The following is a 20,797-nucleotide window of genomic DNA, read 5'->3' as shown; positions in this document are numbered from 1 at the left end:
AGCTACAGGCGTATTATTAGGGCCGCCCATTTTGGTTTTCCTGTTATCCCTCTTACCTGGTGGGTGGTCAACCAAACTACAGCCGGTCCTCGATTACTGTTACATACCTCATGGGAGATTACGATGAATATTATGAAGAAGAGGATGACGTCCAGTGTTTTCCGGTCACAGATGGTTTCTGTGATGCTGTAGATGGCTCCATTGTTAAGGCGGTCTCAGATGCAGAGGCCCCTCTAGAGAGGAAACTCATGGAGATGGAACAAAGATGCCTTCAACCCCTCGCACCGAGGAAAGACCTACCTGGGCCTTCAGCCTCACAACCTCTGGAGCAGGCCACTGCCTCCCCCTGGGAATCCATACAAACGCCCGCACTATTCTGGGGCAGATATGGATGCCTTTGACAGGCTGAAGCCAGCCTTCCTGGGGACTAATCTCCCCCCACACCCCAACAGTTTAATCCCCCTCCCGTACCTCCACAACTAGAAGAGACTCCCTCACAGACACCCCCATCGGATGGCTCCCCTACAGGATCAGAAGGGGATTCCGATCAAGACATGCCTTGGAGACCCATGCCCCATCCTTCCGCGGGGCCCAGTGCCCCTGCAGGGGATCCAACTGACTTCAAGTCAGATCTACTAGAACCCGGAGGAACTTATGCACCCCCGCTCATCGGAGTGGTTTCCCTGCACTAAGGTGGCTAAGTATGTCACCAGCAGACTCGGCAAATCCATTGATCAGGAAGTCAGGAACCGCCTCCGGGCTGAGTGTCTCCATCCGTCTTTTTGAGGGGAAGTGGCTGGCACCCTGGGAATAGACGCACGGATGACCACTTTCCTAGCCAGATATATCAAAGGCCCTAAGAAGGGCATTGGCCGCTCCTGGCCGTCGTGCCAGGGCAAACTCTTGGACGTGGTCCCCTTGTTAAAATTTTCAATATGGCGTGAGACGCCAAGGCTTCCGGGGCTTTGATTTCCCTAGACGTCCTCTTCAGCTGGGCTTAGGAAGCTGTTATATTTCTAGGCAATGCAAACTGTGCCATCTCCATAGAGAGGAGCAGATCCTTGCTGATCAAAATCGACCCCAAGCTAGGGGAGTTGGCCACATAAGAGGGGAGCCAGGTGGCACAAGGGGGGCTCTTTGGCGATCCGTTCGTCAAGGAGCTAGGAAAATTTGTTTCCACGTTCAATTAAATGGACAAAGCCCAGTCAACGGTCAAGCACTTTTTAATGCTAGGCTGGCCGTTCCTCCTCAGTTGCCTCCGGCAGGGGCCACCAATCTCAGTGCGGCCAATGACAGGACTCCTCACACTTTGGAGGTTTCTACTCCACCCGAGGGCGGGCGTGCCATAGAGGCCAATGTAATGGACCCAGAACAGGATGCAGCAACCCAAATATGCATTGTGAGTTTATCTTTCATTTCTTTCACGCGCTTGGGGGGCCGACTGGCAAAGTTTTTCCACAACTGGAGGGCCCTTACATCAGATGCTTGGGTTCTCCAAACTGTGCAGGGTTACCAGATAGAATTCCATGGGTCACCCTTTCAGGCCGCTCCACCTCAGCCTATCATTTTCTGTTCGGACAAGAGGCCATGCTTATACAGTGGGAGATTCAAAGCTCCTGAACAAAGGTGTGATTTGTCCTAAAACCCCTCCCCCATCAGGATTCATCAGCAATTTATTTTTGGTCCAGAAACAGGATTGGGGTCAGCGCCTGGTGATCAACCTCCGGGAGTTCAACGAGTGGCTAGGGTAACGCCACTTCAAGACCCCGAGAATGGATGGTACGGCTGGACTTCAAGAACGCTTACCTGATGGACCCTATCTTTTTCTCCTCATCGGTGAGTCCTCCAGTTCTAGTGGCAGGGCCACACTTTCGAGTTCACCTCGCTGCCTTTTGATCTGTCATTGGCTCCTTGGTGCTTCACCAAGATCCTCAGACCTGTCAAAGAACACTTGAGGGCATCTGGAGTATGAATGATCATGTACCTGGCCGACATGCTGATGATGGACCAATGTCCATTGGCTTTGTCCCATCATATCCAAAGGGCGGTAGAACTTCTGCAATCCCTGGGGTTTGTGATCTCTCAGATTAAGTTGTCTCCAGTTCCATCTCGGTCTATTACCTTCCTGAGGTTTCCACCAGGAAGATGGCAAAAATGTGGCTAGCGATACGAAGGACATTGTCTCGACAGAAAATCACCCTCCGCCAGCTAGCCAGGGTAGTGGGTCTGCTGTCTTCCTCGATCCAGGCTATCTTTCCCTACACTTCGAGCCCTTCAGTGGCTAAAGGCGGCTCAACTCTGGCGTGGCCTCTCGTACTCCCAGCATGTCCCCCTTTCGGAAGAGGCCGGGGAGGAACTCCATTGGTGGCTCTCCCAAATGGAGGCATGGAACGGTCGTAACATTTTTGGGTCACAACCAGATCTGGTGATCGAGTCCGATGCCAGAGGTTCGGGCTGGGGAGCTCGTTGTGGAGAGTTTACCACCAGAGGCAGATGGTCCGCTACAGAACAAGCCCTACACATCAACTGCCTGGAACTGATGGCAGGTTCCTTTGTGGTCAGATGTTGGACCAAGGACTGGATTCAATCTTGTATCCTGCTGAAAATGGACAATGTAGCGGCAGTCCATTAAGTCAATCACTTGGGGGGCACGAGGTCCAATACCCTTTCGGACCTGGCCAAGAATTTTTAGGAGTACTGTCTGGAACATCACATCTCACCTTCTTGCCATCTGCGGGATTCGACCTTGTGGAAACTTCTTCCAGACATATTCCAGGCCCTTTTTAGGTCTCGCTGAGTCAGCGCGCATGCGCTGCTCGGAGAGACATTTTCTATGTGAGATTTCAAAGTGCTGCTGGCTGGCCAGCGCTTACGTGCACGTGAGCGTGCACGCGCGCAGCCGTCATTCACAGCCGCCATGTATCTTTCCTGCGCCCAAGGTGCCATCTGGAGCGCAATCACTTTCACTTCTTCACTTTCGCGTGCGTGCGTGCATAAACCCTGCTTGCCTCTCTTCCTCCTCCGTCCTCGCCTGGTTTTCCCGTCTCTGTGTCAGACCCTGAATCATCACGGGCCGCTGATGCCACTTAACAGTGCGCGTTGAGAGGGCACGGCGAAGCGTCGAAGGCAGCGGAGGAATTGCTTTCATTGTAATTCCACGCAGGGTTTGACGTCTTGTTCATTCTTTTCCCTTATCTCCCTTGTATGCATGTCTGAACGTGATTAAATAGAAAAAAAGGGCGCACAACGCCTTTACATCGTTGCCGGTTGTGCAGCTTATATGTCGGCTATAACTTTACACATGGTGCCACCTGCCTTTCTTGTCAGTGTGTTTACTTTTCTAGCATTAGCTTTCAATATATGAAGACAAAGCGCAACGTGCTGCAAATGCTACAAAAGCAAAAAAATGCTAATTTAAGGCATTTGATAGGCTCTGATTTAATAACAATCACACGAAAAAATATACTTTGAAATAGTACCCAGGAATCTACAATAATATCCTCTGAGATCAGCGCCAATTATTGTGGCGCTTTAAACGTATATTGTTCGACAAGCGGGTCACTTGTCGAATTGAATTGCTCGTAATAGTACTGCCGTACTTGATACACGACCCATGCCCTGCGTCTTTACATTCCAGTTCTCTGCGCTAGCTATACAATGAGAACCAGCAGAAGGAATGTCTGCTGTTAAAATCCATTGTGATCCTCTGCATTCCTTGGTTCGAATGCCTTTCTTGTGTCCGCATCTGGGCCATGAAGTCTCCAGGCTGCCGGTAAACCTCGATATTGCCACGATCAGAAGCCAAACAACCTGTAAAAAATGTCATTCTGTTGCTGGTGAAAGCCTTTTCTTGTGCTATATAGGTTATAGCCCCTCATCTTCTTGTTGTGCCTGCAATCAGTTACAAATGATTTGCTCTTTAATTTGTTAATACTCCTTCCGGGGTCTGCTTTTAGGTACAGAAGGAAATATAAAAGCACTACAAATGATGTTCAGTTAGGGGACCAGGGTCGTTAAATAACAGGTTAGAAGTTCTTTATTTTAGCTGCAAATGTTCATGGTACATTGGAAGTCTGAGCCTCTGGCCTGTAGACTACATGTCCAGCTTCATGGATTTATCCTACATTGAAGTAGTTGATGTAAGTGATGTTAAAATGCCTGTAGACTCAGAGGAGTTTACTATGCAGTCAGTTCGACAATCCCTGTAAGGGGCGCATTCCATCAACCCCTGGGTTTCATTGGCATTTTGTGCATTTGACTGCAGGCGGGTAGAGGCGGATAAGTGACCTGGCACGGAGGGGATCAGCCACAAGCTTCGCACCTCCTGGAGGGTCACCAGCAGGGCTTTAAGTGGGCCGGGTCTGAGCACCCGCAGTTTTTTTAAGGGGGCCTCGAAACAGGTCTCTATCGGGCTCTGTTTTGTGCCCTGGCACTCGGGGTCCTTTTTTTATGGACTGCAGTGACAGCAGGCACATCATCTGTCCGTGCTCACACTGCTCACTAGTGGAGAGGTTACGGCATGACCTATTGCCAGGTGAGCGTTGTCGGAGAAGGGAAATCCTTTAACGAGAGTCATTTTCTCGAAAGGATTTCCCTTCTCTTGTTGAAACTCAGGACCAGCAAATTTGTCGTGGTGCCACCAGGGCTTTAAGTGGAAGCTTTTTCAATATTATATACAACAAGCCATAGTTGCTTCTTATTTATCTTATGCAACTAACAACATAACATAACATAACACGTGTTTTTGTAAAGCGCACTTCTCACCCATGGGTCTCAAGGTGCTGAATAACAGATTTTTATTGTTACCCAACTAAATGGTACTCATTTTATCAACCTCAGATGGATGAAAGGCTGAGTGGACCCGCTGGGATTTAAACCTGTGACCATGAGGTCAAACACAGGCACCTGCACCTGGTGTATTAGTCCACTAAGCCACCAGACACAGCTATTGACAAAGCCAATAGTCCTGCCTTATTGTAGGTATGATGATACTTGTATTATATATCTGGATGCAATGACAGAAACAGCAAAATACAAGTTGGGCGGCACACTATGCTAAGCACCGATTTTTAGCTTATGTGTTTTGAAGCCGTGCCCTTAATTACACTGGCTACGCCCCTTTGAGAGACCCCCCAGTTTTTTCATCCCACTTAAAGCCCTGGGCACCAGTATGCCCCCCACTTTATTCCAGAAACTCTAAAGCAAAACCAGCATTTGCAATGCAATTGGTCTCGCGTTTATGCGAGTTTAAGCTATTGGCATTGTAAATGACAATGTCTTTTATTTATGTTTTAAAAACCAAACCATAAATAAAAGGCATTGTCATCTACAATGGCAATAGCTCAAACTTGCGTAAATGCGGGACTTATTGCATTGTAGATGCTTGTGTTTTTGTGGAGCGGGGGATTAAGTGAGTTGCCCAGAAACACAGGAAGTTGACCAGGAGCTCAGATTGACCTCCCCCAAGCCACGGAGGCAGAAAGGTATGCTTTTGTGTAGATGTGCTTCTCATGTGACGAAGGAACTCCAGCAGCAGTACTGTGCTGCATGGCTAAACACTTACAAGGCCCAAAGGCGAGACCTATTGACTATGCCAATGCTTGTTTACCTTTGATGCACTTTCACGATCAACCTATTTGCATCCTGGCTCGACCATCAGCTTCCCCAGTATTACAGATCGAGACCAGATCCGGGAGTGGAAGCAATTAATGCCTTTCTCCAGGTTTGGTCGATGGAGCAAGGATATGCGTTTCCCCTATTCGCCATGATCATGCGCCTGACAACGCAGGTACGCAGACAGCAGGCTGATCTCATGGTGATTACTCCAACGTGGAGATTGCAAGTCTGGTTTTCAGTTCTGATGGAACTTTCTTAGGCTTCTCCAATCCGTCTGCGCCAGTGTCCTCATCTCCTGACTGATCTTTCCAGGAACCCTCGCCCAATGGCGACAGCCGGCAACCTCCACCTCATGATGTGGAGGATTACAGGTCACAATGGCAAGTCCCGGGCCTGTTGAGCGATGCCTGGGCAGATGTAACAGTCAAGCAATATAGATCAGCCTGGTCCAGGTGGATGGTTTGGTGTTTGCGACAGAGTCTGGATCCTGTGGAGGCAGACGTTGTCCACATCTTAAACTTCTTGGTGAGCTTGGCAGCAGAGGGTCTGGCTTACAGATCCATTAATACATTTCAATCGACCATCTCCGTAGGGCACGCAGTGATCGTGGCTCTCCAGGATAGGAGAGCATCCGCTAGTTAAGAAATTGCTTCCGGGTATTAGGCTGTCCTTTCCTCCAGAACCGAGGTACTAGATCCTTTGGGACGTGAATACGATTTTGAAACTCTTGTCTGACTGGCCAAGCAATAGATACCTCTCAAGGAAGCAACTGTTGGCCAAATTGGCTATTCTTTTGTGTCTCATCTCCTTTAGGAGAGTGTCTAATGTGTACAAGCCTTAGATATTTCAGGAAGGTCCTTCACGCCGGAAGGAGTCACGTTCCATGTTACCAGGCATATCAAATGCCATTCCCGGGTGATCTCATGCCCAGCTTTCCGAGCGGTGCCCAAGTTGTGCATTGTCAAATGCATCAAGGCTTACATGGGAAGAGACAGCTGTTGATTGCTTTGAGAAAACCTTACAGGGCGATCACCTCTCCGACCATCGCCAGGTGGGTGCAATGGATAATGCAGGAGGCGGGCATTGACATCAAGAGTTTCGGTGTTCACGCTGTGCGGGGGCCATGGCCTCAAAAGCGTTTGCTATGGGAGCCTGCCTGGCGGATATTATGAATGCAGCGGACTGGTCATCAGATTCAACCTTAAAAAGGTTTTACTTTAAACCAGTCTCCTCCATTGTGGCCCTGGTGGTGGACAAGCTTTGAACTAGCATAATCCTTGCCTCTGGCTCCTGCCATAGAATGAGAATTTCCTAACTATCGTAATGGAAAGTTTCAATTCTATTAAGGACTCGGAGGCGAGGATTAGCCCACCCTAAAAGACTTAGGGACCCACCGAGGTTTTTGGACCTATTTACGTAAGTAAGTAATAATTTTTGCTTGAGGATTATGCAATCCATCTGGCATGTTATGACTTGCAATTGCTCATGTCATCTGTCTGAATTGTGAGATTTGCGGCATAGTTGTTGCCAGGCTTAATTCAGTGCTCTCTCTGCCTTACAGTGACCAAGTTCTCCAAACAGAATTGAGAAACCTTCCGGAGTCGGCTTGGTCGCAGGAAGAAAAAAGAAGAGAGAGGATGGACAACACCCTTCAATGAGACAGATGGCTCCTGATTGGACTGGGACTTTGTTTGTGTTTACTTACTTCTTTACCTGGGTTGATGGGAAACAAAAATGTTCTTTGTTGGCATTGTCCCAGTTAACAGCTGCTATTGGTTAAATAAACGAAGAAAGAAGGCACCTCTGAGTTCTTAATTGAATTTAAACTTTCCGTTACGATATATAGGAAATTTTTCATTCTTCAGGACCCATTACTCAATTCCGTTAACCCCTTCGGTGCCACGCCCTTCCCCCCTCCTGTGCCGGGAGTTTCCCACGCGGGTGGGTTTCATGACGAGATAGTCTCCTCATGGGCACAGAGCGACCGTGCTCCATGACGAGACTATCTCGTCATGGGCACAGAAGAGGTTAAGCTCTACAGGAGTTTACATATAGATTTTAGCACTGGGCCTTTTGACGCCTTGATACATACTCCCCTCTATGAAAGCATTTCTTTTGTCTTGGCTTGGAAGGCGAGCTGGAAACCCCTGCAGTGGGTTGGTTTCCAGCTGTCTTTGGTGGCTCTAAGCAGCAGCCGATGTCCATTAAGGGATGTGAAACATCCCAGGATAACGGTGGCAAACTCACTGCAAATATTTTTTCCTGGAGTGGTGAGGGCGTAAGTGGCCCTTAGGCAGTTCTCAGCATGAAGCTCCGCCTCTTACTCAAATTGTATTTTTTTTATTTTTTAAGTTCAGAGGTGTGCATGAGGTGGAGTCAAGACTAGGCCATCTTGGGATTCGGGAACCGCGCGTTTCATCAGAGGCGATGAATTGACCCAAAGAAAGCATTTGTACCCAGGGCCGGCTTTAGGGCAGTGCGACCGGTGCGGCCGCACTGGGCGCTGGCCTTTGGAGGGGGCGCTGACGTCAGGTGGGGGTGTTGGGTTTAGCAATAATTTATGACTGGAGAGATGAGGGGCATTTTTGCCTGGTGAAAGTGAGAGAATTGGAGGACGCGTTTATGGAGTGTGGGGGCACCAAAAATGAAGGTCGCACCAGGCACCACCAGCGCTAAAGTTTTGACCAATTAAGCACTGGGATAGCTATTGTCACTTTAAAATGAACAACACGTCGTGCAGTAGATTCATCAAAACATGCATTTGCCTTAAGACACCAGTGAGGTTTTCGTGTCTGATAAAATGAATAGAATGATGCTTTGTGACATCTTTATGGAGCCTAAAATATTGCATGTACTGTATTTTACTGGAATGAGCCATGCGGTTCTCCTTCCTTAAAGTTTGAAATGCAAGCCGCTCAAGCCTTCGTTGAATTCCTTAGTAGAACAGCTTTGCAGCACCTCACTGCCGAGTGCGCGGAAACTCAGTCATGATTTCATTGAGATGCAACAGGCGCTGTCGGCGTCATTGGGATTTCGGCACTCGGGACAGCAGAGGAGACGTAGATTTACTGATACATATATTAATATTGAACAGTCATGGTCATTCCTTCTGAGTTTTAAAACAGCCCGCGGAGGCGCGTAAAAGGTGCTAATGGAAAATAATGTTTTATAGAGGAGACCTTTATTTTGAAAGGAACACCCACATCAGACAGCTGATTTAACAGACAGCTGCAGCCTTGTGAAGCGCCGATCAAAGCAAGTTGTCATGCTCAACATGGCCTCCAACAAAAATAACACACTCCGTTTCTGCAGAATGCGTCACAAGCCCCCACACAAGTCCTGTTTAGAAGAGTTTGTTTTTCAATCTGTCATCCGTGCCGCAGATACTAGTCATGACACCAGAAGATGTGACAAGGGTTACTGTCTTTAGTCACACTACGTGTAGCTTTATACCGCAGTGACAGACATCTTATGAACGCAGCTGAGCGGAGTCTATCATGAGGCCATGAGTATTTACACTTGAGGCTTGACGAGCGACAGGCTTGCGGTTGGGATCAGGCAAAGATATTTAGGGGTGTACAGATTCAGAATTCAATTGGTATATATGCTCATTTTTTATTTGATCCTCATAAATAATGATTTAGTGGCGCAGCACAGACCTGGTGGTCCCTGGCAAGAGGTTAACTATTTCTATTTGAGGCCTCCTTAGACGGTTGAGGGTATTTGGAAATAATGGCTTTGCCTGGTGGGCTTCTAATGACTGGGCGCAAACGTATTTGAAGTATTTTGTTAAGCACACGACATTACGAGGTAGTTATTGTACAACAGTTTGGCAAGTCAACCTAGTTTGGGTAACTCACTGGGTAACTAAAATGACTTTTACTTCGCCATATTGCTAGTCACCAGTTGTAGATTTCTAGACCACTTTAACACACAAATTAAGTGCCATAACCACTGTGATTGTGAGGAAGAAGAATTGTTTATATAATGCTTCACACCCTGAGAGATCTAAACACAAGAAGCAGCCAGAACAGATTAGATACCACATAGATATAACAAGAATAAATTAGTCTTCAATGATTTCCTGCAGCAGAAAAAAGCTTCCAAAATCCTTGTGTTTGTTGAAACTTCACTTTTTCACCTGAAATGGAAAAACTCTCCTTCCAGATTGCAACCTATTAACAAGAGTTTCCAGAATCTAATTTTGAGAGCTACATTTTAGTGCAGTTGTGGTGTGCGATTTCCAAAATGGTGATTAATCTATTTGTATATATTTTAAGTTTCTTCAAGACAGTATATTAACAACACCCAGGTCTATGTTTACATGCATGACCGGTTAACTAATTCTACACTTATTAGACAGCATTATCGAGACATTCATTAGCACAGTACTATGATCAATGAATACAAGTGTAGGCGCACATGCACACCCAGGCGTGTGTGTATATATGTATTGTTGGACTTGGCCCTTTTTGCAGGGTCATCCCTGAAATTTTTACCTTCCTCCTGTATTTTTTCTGACCTGTTGTTGGCTGTTCTATGCCTCTGGGCACTTTACCACTGCTGATCAGTGCTAAAGTGCATATGCTCTCCCTACTGTAAAATGTATATGTTGGTTGGATTCCATGATTGGCTTATTTGGTTTACTGTCAGACCCCAGTAAAGTGCACGAGGAGTGCCCAGGGCTTGTAAATACAAATGCTGCTGGTTGGCTAGCAGCACTGGTTGTGCCACCAACAGAAGCAGCCTAGTAAAATGTGTCTAAGGTCTGCCATTGCAGAACCTGCATGCAGTCTGGTACTGTCATGCTGACTGGGCAAGTGCACCCACTTCCCAGTCCCTAAACCTTCCCTTAACTTCATATTAGTCACCCTATGGTAGGCCCAAGGGCAGGGTGCATTGTAAGCATAAGGTAGGACAAGCCCTGATGTGTGTGGCATGTCCTAATAGTGAATTACAGCCATTTTCGTTTTTCACTATTGTAAGGCTACCTGTTCTCCATAGGCCAGAATGGGCTGTTAGGATTGTTACATCCTATGATCCTATCAGACCCAGGGAACATGGTAGAAATTCGAGTTTAGTATGCCTGAACTCAGAAAAATAAAATACATCTTTTAGTAAAGTTTATTTTCATATTCTGTGTTTACAAATACCACTTTTAGAAAGTTGGCATTTGCTTGCCTGACCATTTCAGCCCGCCTCTGCTATGATGTGTATCTGCCTGTCTGGTTTGTGTGCGTGACAAGGCTGGGGAAACCCAGAGGGGCAGGGCTAGGTAGCCTGGTGGTGAATAGGGAGATTGACAGCCAGATGGGTGGGAGGAGTACATCTGGACCCTGAATAGGGCTGTGCTCTGTCACCACAATGCTGGCTCCACCTCCTGTGGAGCGGCTGATGTCTCTGCCCTGCACCCTGAATAGAAAGGCAGAGTCATGTCAACAGAGTGCTCAAGAACTGGTTTGGACTGGGCAAAGGCCCCTCTACCCCAGAGGAACAAAGGAATTAGGGGTAAAAGTATTGGGACCCTGCTCCCAAGAAACTAGATCCTGCTTGACAAGAAGCACCTCTGCCTGAGGAGAAGGAACTGGGAAAGCTGTAAGGAGGAGTACTGTCCCTGACCTGGGGGATTGGCCTGCAGTGGTTGCCTTGCTGCTGGAAGGAGAGGAGAAAGACTAAAAAGACTTTATTTCAACTTGTGCTTAAAAGATCTACAAGGGCTTGTGCTGAGCTTGCCCCCTGAACGAAGTCCCAGGACCAGTGGACTTCACCCCCAGCTCCCAAGAGTCTTTTGGAAGTGCCTGCTGCTGTTGTTGGGCCTTCTGAGCGACTGCGTGTCGCAAGGAGCTGGGAGCGCGAGGCAAGGAGGAGAAGCGTGCCGCCATCGGAGCTGTTGCCGTCGCATCTCGCAGAGAGTGTCGCTGCTGCAGCATCGCATCGAGCGGAAGAGTCTCGCATCAATCCGGAAGTGTCCCGCAACGCCAAACAAGCGTGTCACCATCGCAGCCATCGTTGCTGACGCATTGCACTGCATCAAGAGAAGAGTCTCGCATCGAGGAAGAAGCGTGTCGCCATCGCAGCCATCGTAGTTGTCGCATTGCACCGCATCAAGAAAAGCGCCTCGCATCCACGGAGAAGCGTGCCGCCGTCGGATCTGCTGTCGTCGCATCACGCAAAGGGGTGTCGCCGCTGCAGCATCGCATCGAGCGGAAGCGTCTCGCAAACTTCGGAGAAGAGTGCCGCTGCCAAGGCCACTGTCGTCGCATCTCGTCAAGGGTGACGCCGCTGTAGCTGACGCATCGAGTCGAGTCTTCTCGCAACATCGGAGAAGCGTAACGTATCTGGAAGATCCCGTCTTTATTTCTTTTGCACCAAGAACTTCATCGCATCAGCATCGTTGCAACACTGTCGTTGCCCTGTGTGTCACATCTAAGGTACATTGACTTAAAGTGTCGCATTTAAGAACTAAAGAGAACTAAGCAAACTTCTACCATCTAAAGTAACAGTATTGTGTATTTTTGTCGTTTAATGGTCTTGTGGTAATTCTATATAAAGAATCCTTATTTTTAATATAAAAACCTGTGTGGTGTCCATCTGTAGTGTTGTCACTTGGTTACTGTATGTGTTCACAAATGCTTAACCTATAACGCTCTGAGATAAGCCTTGTCTGCTCACGCCAAGCTACCTAGAGGGTGAGCAGGGGTTGTTTTAGTAGTGTAACCCCTTACCCTGACTAGAGGAAAGGTTCCCTGCTTGTCACAAGTACCTACCTGTGCCAACCAGAGAACCCGGATTCTGACATTGGTGGTCAGCGGTGAGGATTCTGGACTTGCATTTGTGACTCATGTACAGTAATTGGTGAACACTACTTAGTGAGTGCAGACCTTAACGCAGCCAATACTTGTTTGTAGATTTCTTTTTGGGACCTTCTATTTTTGAGTACTGCTAAGCTTAACCATGGTGGAGAAAGCAGCATCCATAGTCTCTGTTGATACTGAATCTAAATGGGAAAAACAGAAATTGGATAGCTACACGGCCAAGCAGCTGAAATTCTTCTGCAAGAGATTTAATGTTTCTACAACTGGATGCAAACATAAGTCAGAGTTCTACAAGGCGCTGAGGGCCTGGGTAGAAGCAAGGAATGCCACTGATAATGATAATGCAGAGGAGCAGCTGGATGGGCCAGTGGGTCCAAGAGGAAGGAGAACCCCTTCCCCTGCCGGTAGCAGTGTTTCTAGTAAAAGTCTATCTCCAGAGGAGCTGGCAGATAGAAGAGAGTGTAGGATGCACAAAATGGAGCTGACCAAGCTCAAGTTAAACGGGCAGTTAGAATTGGAATGGCAAATTAGAAAGTTAGCCCTAGAGGAAAAGAAGATAGAAATGGAGCATGAGTTGATTATGAGGAAGCTTGACTTAGAGCTCGAGAGGCTTGAGACCCTGAATCTCTCAGCCCAGCAACAAGAAATGTGTGTAGCTCAGAGATTGAGCTTTGCTGAGTGGGCAGAGGAATCCAGCTCAGATGGTGGCAGCAATATTGAATTTTCTAGTGCTGAGAGAATAGTACACACACCCAGAGATGTGGCGCCTGACTCGAAGGAGGGGGTTAACATACACCAGGAGGTTCAAGGACATGAGGTAGCTCCAGTAGTGTGCAGTGTCCCTGAGAGGAATAGGGTAACTGGCGCAGGGGTTCATGGTCCTAGTGGTGGGAGGGACACTCTCCTGACTCTAGATGAGAGGTGCAGGGAGAGGGGTTCCCCCAAAATTGAAGTCCTGGTATGTGAGTGTAAAGACCGCCCAGAAGAGTGTGGGTTGTGTGACAGAGACAGTCAGATACTGTCTTGCCAGTCTCAGGAGAGTGGTGTGGAGTACGTGTGCAAGGCACTGGATGGTGAGGTGAAGGATAGTTTGGTCAACCGTGCTAGAGGGCTGTGTGATCCAATTATGGGAGAGCATATTATAAGTCCCTGTTTTCCAGAGCTATGCCAACACCTGTGGGAGAGTGAGTTCTCTGACCGCAGGGAGCTCACATTGGAGGCAGACCCTTTGGTGGAGTCCAAAGGGTCTGGTAAGGCATTGGGGAGTGATCCCAAGATGAGTGGTTCAGGTATCTTCAAACCCAGTGTGGTGAAAGTGGCTCAGAGCAGCCCAACTAGGTCCTGTAGTAGTGAGAGGGGTGTAGGGTCTCACGCCCTGTCTTTAAGGGGAAGGAATGAGAATGGGTTATGTCCCGGTAGTGCCCAACCTCAGTCTCAGAGCCTGGATGGTTCTTTAAGGGAACACCAGGTGGGGAGCCTAGTCTGTCCTGAGGGGCTGTCCATTAAGCGGGACCCCCTAGTGTCTGGTGAACGGGGAGTGTCTGTAAGCAGGCCTCCATCAGTTCTGGTGTCTGGCAGTCCCGCTCCAGTTGGGAGGGTGCAGAAGTCCAGAGTGAGGGGTGAGAGGGGGAAGGAGTCCCCAGTGGAGGAACCAGTGGGTCAGGGGCCAGCCAGAAGGGCTGAGTCCCCAGTGAATGACCATGGTGACACCACTTCTGTCCTGGGGGATCTTCGTGCACTGTCAGGGGGACAGGGGTTGGGAGATCTGCGCCAGGCAGACTGTCACACGACACAGGAGTTATGTGTCACCCTCAGGGGGGGCATGCGTGCTCCCCGGGAAGTCCTGGTGCGCCAGGCGAGCATTCAACTGCATGGGTTGGTCCCAGGGTTGGGAAGCCAGGTTCAGGTGTTATCTGACCTGGAGGGTGGGATAACTGTAATCAGTGTCCTGACCCATGTTGCTTCTAGGGGTACAATACCAGTTGGGAGTGTGCAGTACTCTGGAAGGGGGTGCAGAGGGAGGGAGTCCTCGCCTCTGACCCCGGCTCAACTGAAGGGTTTAGACTCTAGGTTGGAGGGCCAGGTTCAGGGTGTCCCCCCTGACTTGGACGCCCAGTTGCAGGATAGAACCCCTGAACTGGTGGGCGAACTGCACAGGACACCTGACACAGGTGCCCTGGCAATTCTGGAAGGGGGTACCACTCCAAGTGGGAGGGTACAGAGCCCCAAGGAGGAGGACTGGGTGTGGGAGAGGCCACCCCAGTCTTCAGTCCAGCTGCCGGGTACACGTCTGGGGCTGGTGGGTCAGTGCCAGGATGTCATACCTGACCTGACAGGAGGGAGAGTGGACAAAGGTTGCCAAGCACCTGGGGCTACTGCCCCCCGCTCCCTGGTGCCACAGAGGTTTGAGAGCCCTGAGAGGCATACGGCCTGGGTCTCATCCCTGACTACTGTCAGTGGCCACTGTAGCATTTTGCTGTCTGTCAGTTGGGACACACCTGTGAGCCAGTTACGGTTAGGTGCTGCCCAGGTGGTGTCCACAGGTGAGGAGAAGGGTTCCCCATGGGTTGGCTTGGTGGGCCCTGAGAGTATGGACAGTGGGATTCCAATAGGTTCAGATTGGCATAGAACTGGAGTCTGCCCCTGCAGTTGCGGGCCAGGTCCTTGTTCTATCGCCCGAAGCAGGGAAGCCCATCACGGTGGTGATTGGGCTACCCTGCGTTTTGGCTGGAAGGGGGTCGTGTTGGACTGCTGCTGCTGTCGTCGCATCACGCAAAGGGGTGTCGGCGCTGCAGCATCGCATCGAGCGGAAGCGTCTCACAAACGTCGGAGAAGAGTGCCGCTGCCAAGGCCACTGTCGTCGCATCTCGTCAAGGGTGACGCCGCTGTAGCTGACGCATCGAGTCGAGTCTTCTCGCAACATCGGAGAAGCGTAACACATCTGGAAGATCCCGTCTTTATTTCTTTTGCACCAAGAACTTAATCGCATCAGCATCGTTGCAACACTGTTGTTGCCCTGCGTGTCGCATCTAAGGTACATTGACTTAAAGTGTCGCATTTAAGAACTAAAGAGAACTAAGCAAACTTCTACCATCTAAAGTAACAGTATTGTGTATTTTTGTCGTTTAATGATCTTGTGGTAACTCTATATAAAGAATCCTTATTTTTGATATAAAACCTGTGTGGTGTCCATCTGTAGTGTTGTCACTTGGTTACTGTATGTGTTCACAAATGCTTAACCTATAACGCTCTGAGATAAGCCTTGTCTGCTCGCGCCAAGCTACCTAGAGGGTGAGCAGGGGTTGTTTTAGTAGTGTAACCCCTTACCCTGACTAGAGGAAAGGTTCCCTGCTTGTCACAAGTACCTACCTGTGCCAACCAGAGAACCCGGATTCTAACATGTATGTATAAATATATATATATATATACACACACACACACACACACACATACTTGCACCTCATGAGGCATTGAACCAGAGACAGTAAGAGCAGTGGCAGCTGGTGACATTTGAAAGTGGTGAGGCCTAAACTTTGGCCATTATTTTTATATAGCCAGCGATGTGAACAAGTTCTATGGACAAACTTGGGGTCCACGCGGAGTCCCTCTCCTGAGACTTTTTGGATTCTTTCTATTTGGTAACTAAATGTAAGGCAGTCTTAATTTGGGTGGGCGATTTTAATAGTACATTATGATGTCATAGTGGGCGAAAGGATGTGGCCTAGCGGCTGGAGAGGTCGATCTCGAAGCTGGGGAACTGGGTTTGAGTCTCGGCAGGGACGCTCGACTTCCAGTGATTCTGGATAAGTCACTTAATCTCCCCGTGACTAACAAAATGAATGTGTCCATCTGTAACGCAACTGGTGCTCATGTTATGGTATGTTATGTTAAATGCACTTATAGAGCGCATGGCTGCCCCGGCAACAGGGATTCCCAGTACTAGGTCTAGCAGAGCGGAAAAGCGAGGAGGCTAGTAATTGGAGAAGAGCCAGGTCTTGATCATTTTCCTGAAGGCCCAGTGGTCTAGCATGCAGCGAGCTGCAGGAGGGATTGAGTTCCAGAGGGTCGGAGCAAGTGCTCTAAACGAGCGCCCCCAGCTCTTGACCTGCGCACCCGTGGGATACGGGCCAAGTACAGGGCTTGCGCTGGAACATAATACAAGAGCATAGCTCACTCAAAATGTGCGGACCCAGACCGTACATGATCTTGTGTGTCATACAGAGGGTCTTAAAGTGGACTCTCTGTTCTATAGCTAGCCAGTGGAGCTGGCGTAGAAGGTCTGAGGCCTGGCAGTACTTTGGTAGCGCAAAACGCGTGCGAGCAGCAGCGTTTTTTTGCCCGCTGAAATCTTTTGGTCACAGATTTGTTGATGCCAAGTAGCAACCCATTAAAATAGTCTAGTCCTGCCAACACAGTGGATAGGACAATCATTTGCCGAATAAGTGCATCAAAAAGTCCCAAGATTGGCTTCAGGCCACATAGGAGACTATAGCAGGTGCCTACCACTGTCTTAGCATGCTCTTCAAAGGAGAGGGCACCAACAAAACTCTCAAGTCTAGACCGCGGATTTCGGTTGGGCAGGGTTCCAAGGGTTGTAGGCCACCAGTGGTTATCCTATAGATGGGCATCTCTGCCCAACAGGAGCACTTCTGACTTGGTGGAGTTCAGTTGAAGGTAGTTGTCCGCCATCCATTAAGCGATGGCCACAAGATCGTCTTGGAATTTCACCTGAACCTGATTAGAGTTGCTGGAAAAAGTGAACACCAGTTGGGTGTCATCTGCGTATGATACCAACGCGATGTTCCGGGCTTTAGCCATGATGGCCAGAGCGCGGATGTAAATGTTAAATAAGGTGGGGCCAGAGGGCGGATGTAAATGTTAAATAAGGTGGGGCTCAGGCCTGATCCCTGGGGAACACCACAGCATAGAGGGTGGACACTGGAGGAGAAAGGGGGCGTAGAGACCTGGAAGGACAGGTCATTCAAGAAGGATGAGAACCAGGCGAGGGCCTTGCCATTGACCCTGATCTCCTCAAGCCGATGTAGCTGGATCTTATGGGAGACAGTGTCAAAGGGCGCGCTCAGATCCAGCAGGATCAGTGCCGAGGTTCTGCCCTCATCCAGGGCAGACCTTAAGTGCTCCAAGTCTGCAAGTAATGCAGATTTGGTGCTATGTGTGAGGCGGAACCCATTTTGTTACATATCTAGAATCAAAATTGTTTCCAGATATTGAGTCAAGATGGTATTAACATAAGACTCCATGATTTTAGCCAGGTAAGGGAGCAGAGATATTGGATGGAAGTTATCTGTCTGAGATGCATCTAACGTCGTTTTTTTAGTAATGGGATAATTTTGGCATGGTTCCAGGACTTATGAATAGCCGCCACTGCCAATGACCTATTGATCAACTTCCAGCCCTCCAATAGAAGGCAGTTGTAGAGTTTTCTAAAGAGGTCCAGTTTCAAAGGGTCGTCACAAGATCCTGACTTTTCCTTGGCTGACAGGGACTCCATGTCTTTGAGTGACATGGGCAGGAGATCCTGGAGGGAGGAGGGGAGATGCAGTATCCCCTAGTGGACTCTCCTGAAAACCAGAGGAAGCCTTCCCTGAGCAAAATTTACTATAGATGCGTTCCACCTTACAGATAAAGAATTTGGCTAGTGTCTCGCATTGTAAGTTGGAACATATGATGCTATTGGCAGCAGGCTAGGTTTTTTGCATTTCTTTCATAAGTGCGAAGATGGTTTTAGTAGGATTGCTGCTAGCCGTGATCAAGCTGGCATAGAACATTGCCTTGGTTTTCCGGACCAATTTATGGTATGCTTTGACAGCGTTCCTATAGATTATCTTTGCTGTAGAATCATAGGAACTTCTCCAGGCCCGTTCTAGAATTTTACATTTTTTCTTTTCCGTGCTCAGAGACTCTTCATACCAAGCGTTGGTTTGCGTGCGTTTGGCATGGGTCACTTTTGCCGGAATGCAGCTATCCAATGCTATATTAACCCATCCTCGGAAAGCAGCGTGCGCTGCCTCTAAATCGGCAGATCATTCTGGACAGTGAGAGTTTAGAGTGGCTGTGAAAATGGCCAGATCTAATTTATGCCATGGGTGCTTCACTGAAGGCGGATGGAAGATTGCAGTGGAGGGCCTTCTAAACGAAGACGGAAGAAGATGAGGGAATGATCCGTCTAGAGCATGGGGAAGGGGGGCATGACCTCCAGAGTTTGGAGATTCAAAAATACGGGGTCAAGAAGGTGACCTGCTACATGTGTCGGTCCCATGACCAATTGCCTAAGCTGGCATGCTGCCATGTCTCCCAGGAAATTAATAATCTCATGGGACTCTTGGAGCCCTAAGGTGTAAATTAAAGTCCCCTATGATGCTAAAGTTGGCTGCTTCTAAGATTAGCGTGGAAACAGTATTCTCTAGGGCTTCTTGGAAGGATTTTGATGGGCACGGAGGATGATAGCTAAGCAGCCTAGACAATGTAAAATTGTGAGTCAGTGCAATCTTAAAAAGGGCGCTTTCACAGTTGGTGATATCCTGTGGGGTGAGGCTACAAGAGTAAGCTGATTTAAAGATAATGTCTAAGCCCCTTCCCCCCCAGCTGTTCTATTCTGAAAGCACAGCAGGTAGGGCCTGCGGGTAGGGCCAGGGCCAGGGCCAGGGCTGGAATGGCCACAGAGTCAGTGTTGAGCCAGGTTTCCGTGAAGAATAGGTCGCTGGGGTGGTCTGTTGCAAGAGACCAAATACCTCAGCAAGATGTTTAACTAAAGACCTACAGTTTAGGCTGCAGATGGCAAGTTCCTTCAGCACGGCGTGTGGAGCCGGTAGTTGAGAGAGTAAACCTGCCCTGAAACCGCATGTATTACACTGCGACGGGTCAGAGTCAGGGTGCCAACTGTGTTGTCCGCAAGTGGCTGTGGATTGCAGTGCAAGCAAGGAGTTCTGTGTTTAAACTAACCTGCAGGACAGTCCAGAACCAGGGTTCCTGGCCTCTGGCGGTGTCCAGGCACGGATGGGCGCAGACTGCAGCGACTTTGGTAAACCAGCAGCGCATCAGCGCTGCGGCGTGCATTTAGTGTCTGGGGGGCACAACAAGATCCTCCCAGGCTGGACCGGATTTGGCTGTAACTATTCATGTAAAGTGATCTAATACCTTTGGGTCGAGTTCACGCTATATAAACCCCCCCAACAAAGTTATGCTGTTTTATGAATCCAAATAAGAAAAATCGCTCTCATTTTAAGCATACGCCATACGGGGAAGCTTTAAATCATCCAATTTTGAAGCATGATTTAATGTAAATGTGCAACATGTTTGGGATAGAGAAAATTAATCTTCCAACTTTTACAGGTAATGTCAGAGGGAGTACCACAGATTTCATTTTTATAACATCTGAGATGGTTTCATGCCTTCTTGATTTTAATATCATTGTAAAGCGTGTGGCGATCATAACCTATTAATTTTCATCATTAAATCACAAGCTTCAAAAAAAGCCCACAAAGAATAAACATTGAAACAGAGTTATCTAAGAAAAAGGGTATTACAATTAAATGGGCTACGGTGTATCCTGAGGCCTTTAACATCCACATTGTGCCCCACAATATGGTTGCCGTTTTAAACTGTCTATCAGATAATGCAGCGGCTCATTCTATTTTATAGGGTTTTGATATCATATGCAGAGCCAGCTTAGATGAATTAACCTCAAGGAAACCCCCGATTGAGGGACCATTACATAACTAGTTCAATTCAGCCTGCACGTTGGCACACAAGCAGCTAAAGGCAATTTCAAAAGTCCACCGCTGGTCTTTAGATGATGTTAGAGCTGCAAGAAGGTTTTATAAACGCACTATGGAAGAAACAAAGAAAGAGATCCGAGATAGACCATGGTAGGATTTACCAGCAGCAGTCAGTCTGAGAGACAATATCTCATTTTGGGAAATAATGAATCCCCTATTTTTTGCAGGACAAGTTCCCCGGGAGTTGGAGTAGTGATTTCGGAAGATCTATGGGCGGCTCATTTTACTGAGATTTTTCATTTTGGGTCTAGCAATTCACCAACAACTTCTTTTGTAAATTGCTCTAGTTAACCTGATGCAGGTACCCGGCCGCTCCCATTCTTAACAGAGATTAATGAAGTAGCTAATGCCATTCTGAAATGAGCACTTTGGAAAGCGCCATGCCCGGATGGTGTCCCTGAAGATATTTTTTAATCCAATATTGAACTTTGAGAACCTTTGTTAACCAATGTGTTTAGGAGTACTGTGATAGGCCAAATTCCCGGATCCTGAAGGACAGCTACATTTCTTTCAATTTATAAAACAAAAAGGGGATCGGCAGTACCTACCATCACGCAATAGACACAT

The sequence above is a fragment of the Triturus cristatus genome, chromosome 12 (assembly GCF_964204655.1).
Source record: "Triturus cristatus chromosome 12, aTriCri1.1, whole genome shotgun sequence".
Classification (NCBI taxonomy): Eukaryota; Metazoa; Chordata; class Amphibia; order Caudata; family Salamandridae; genus Triturus; species Triturus cristatus.
This window is presented reverse-complemented; position numbering follows the sequence as displayed.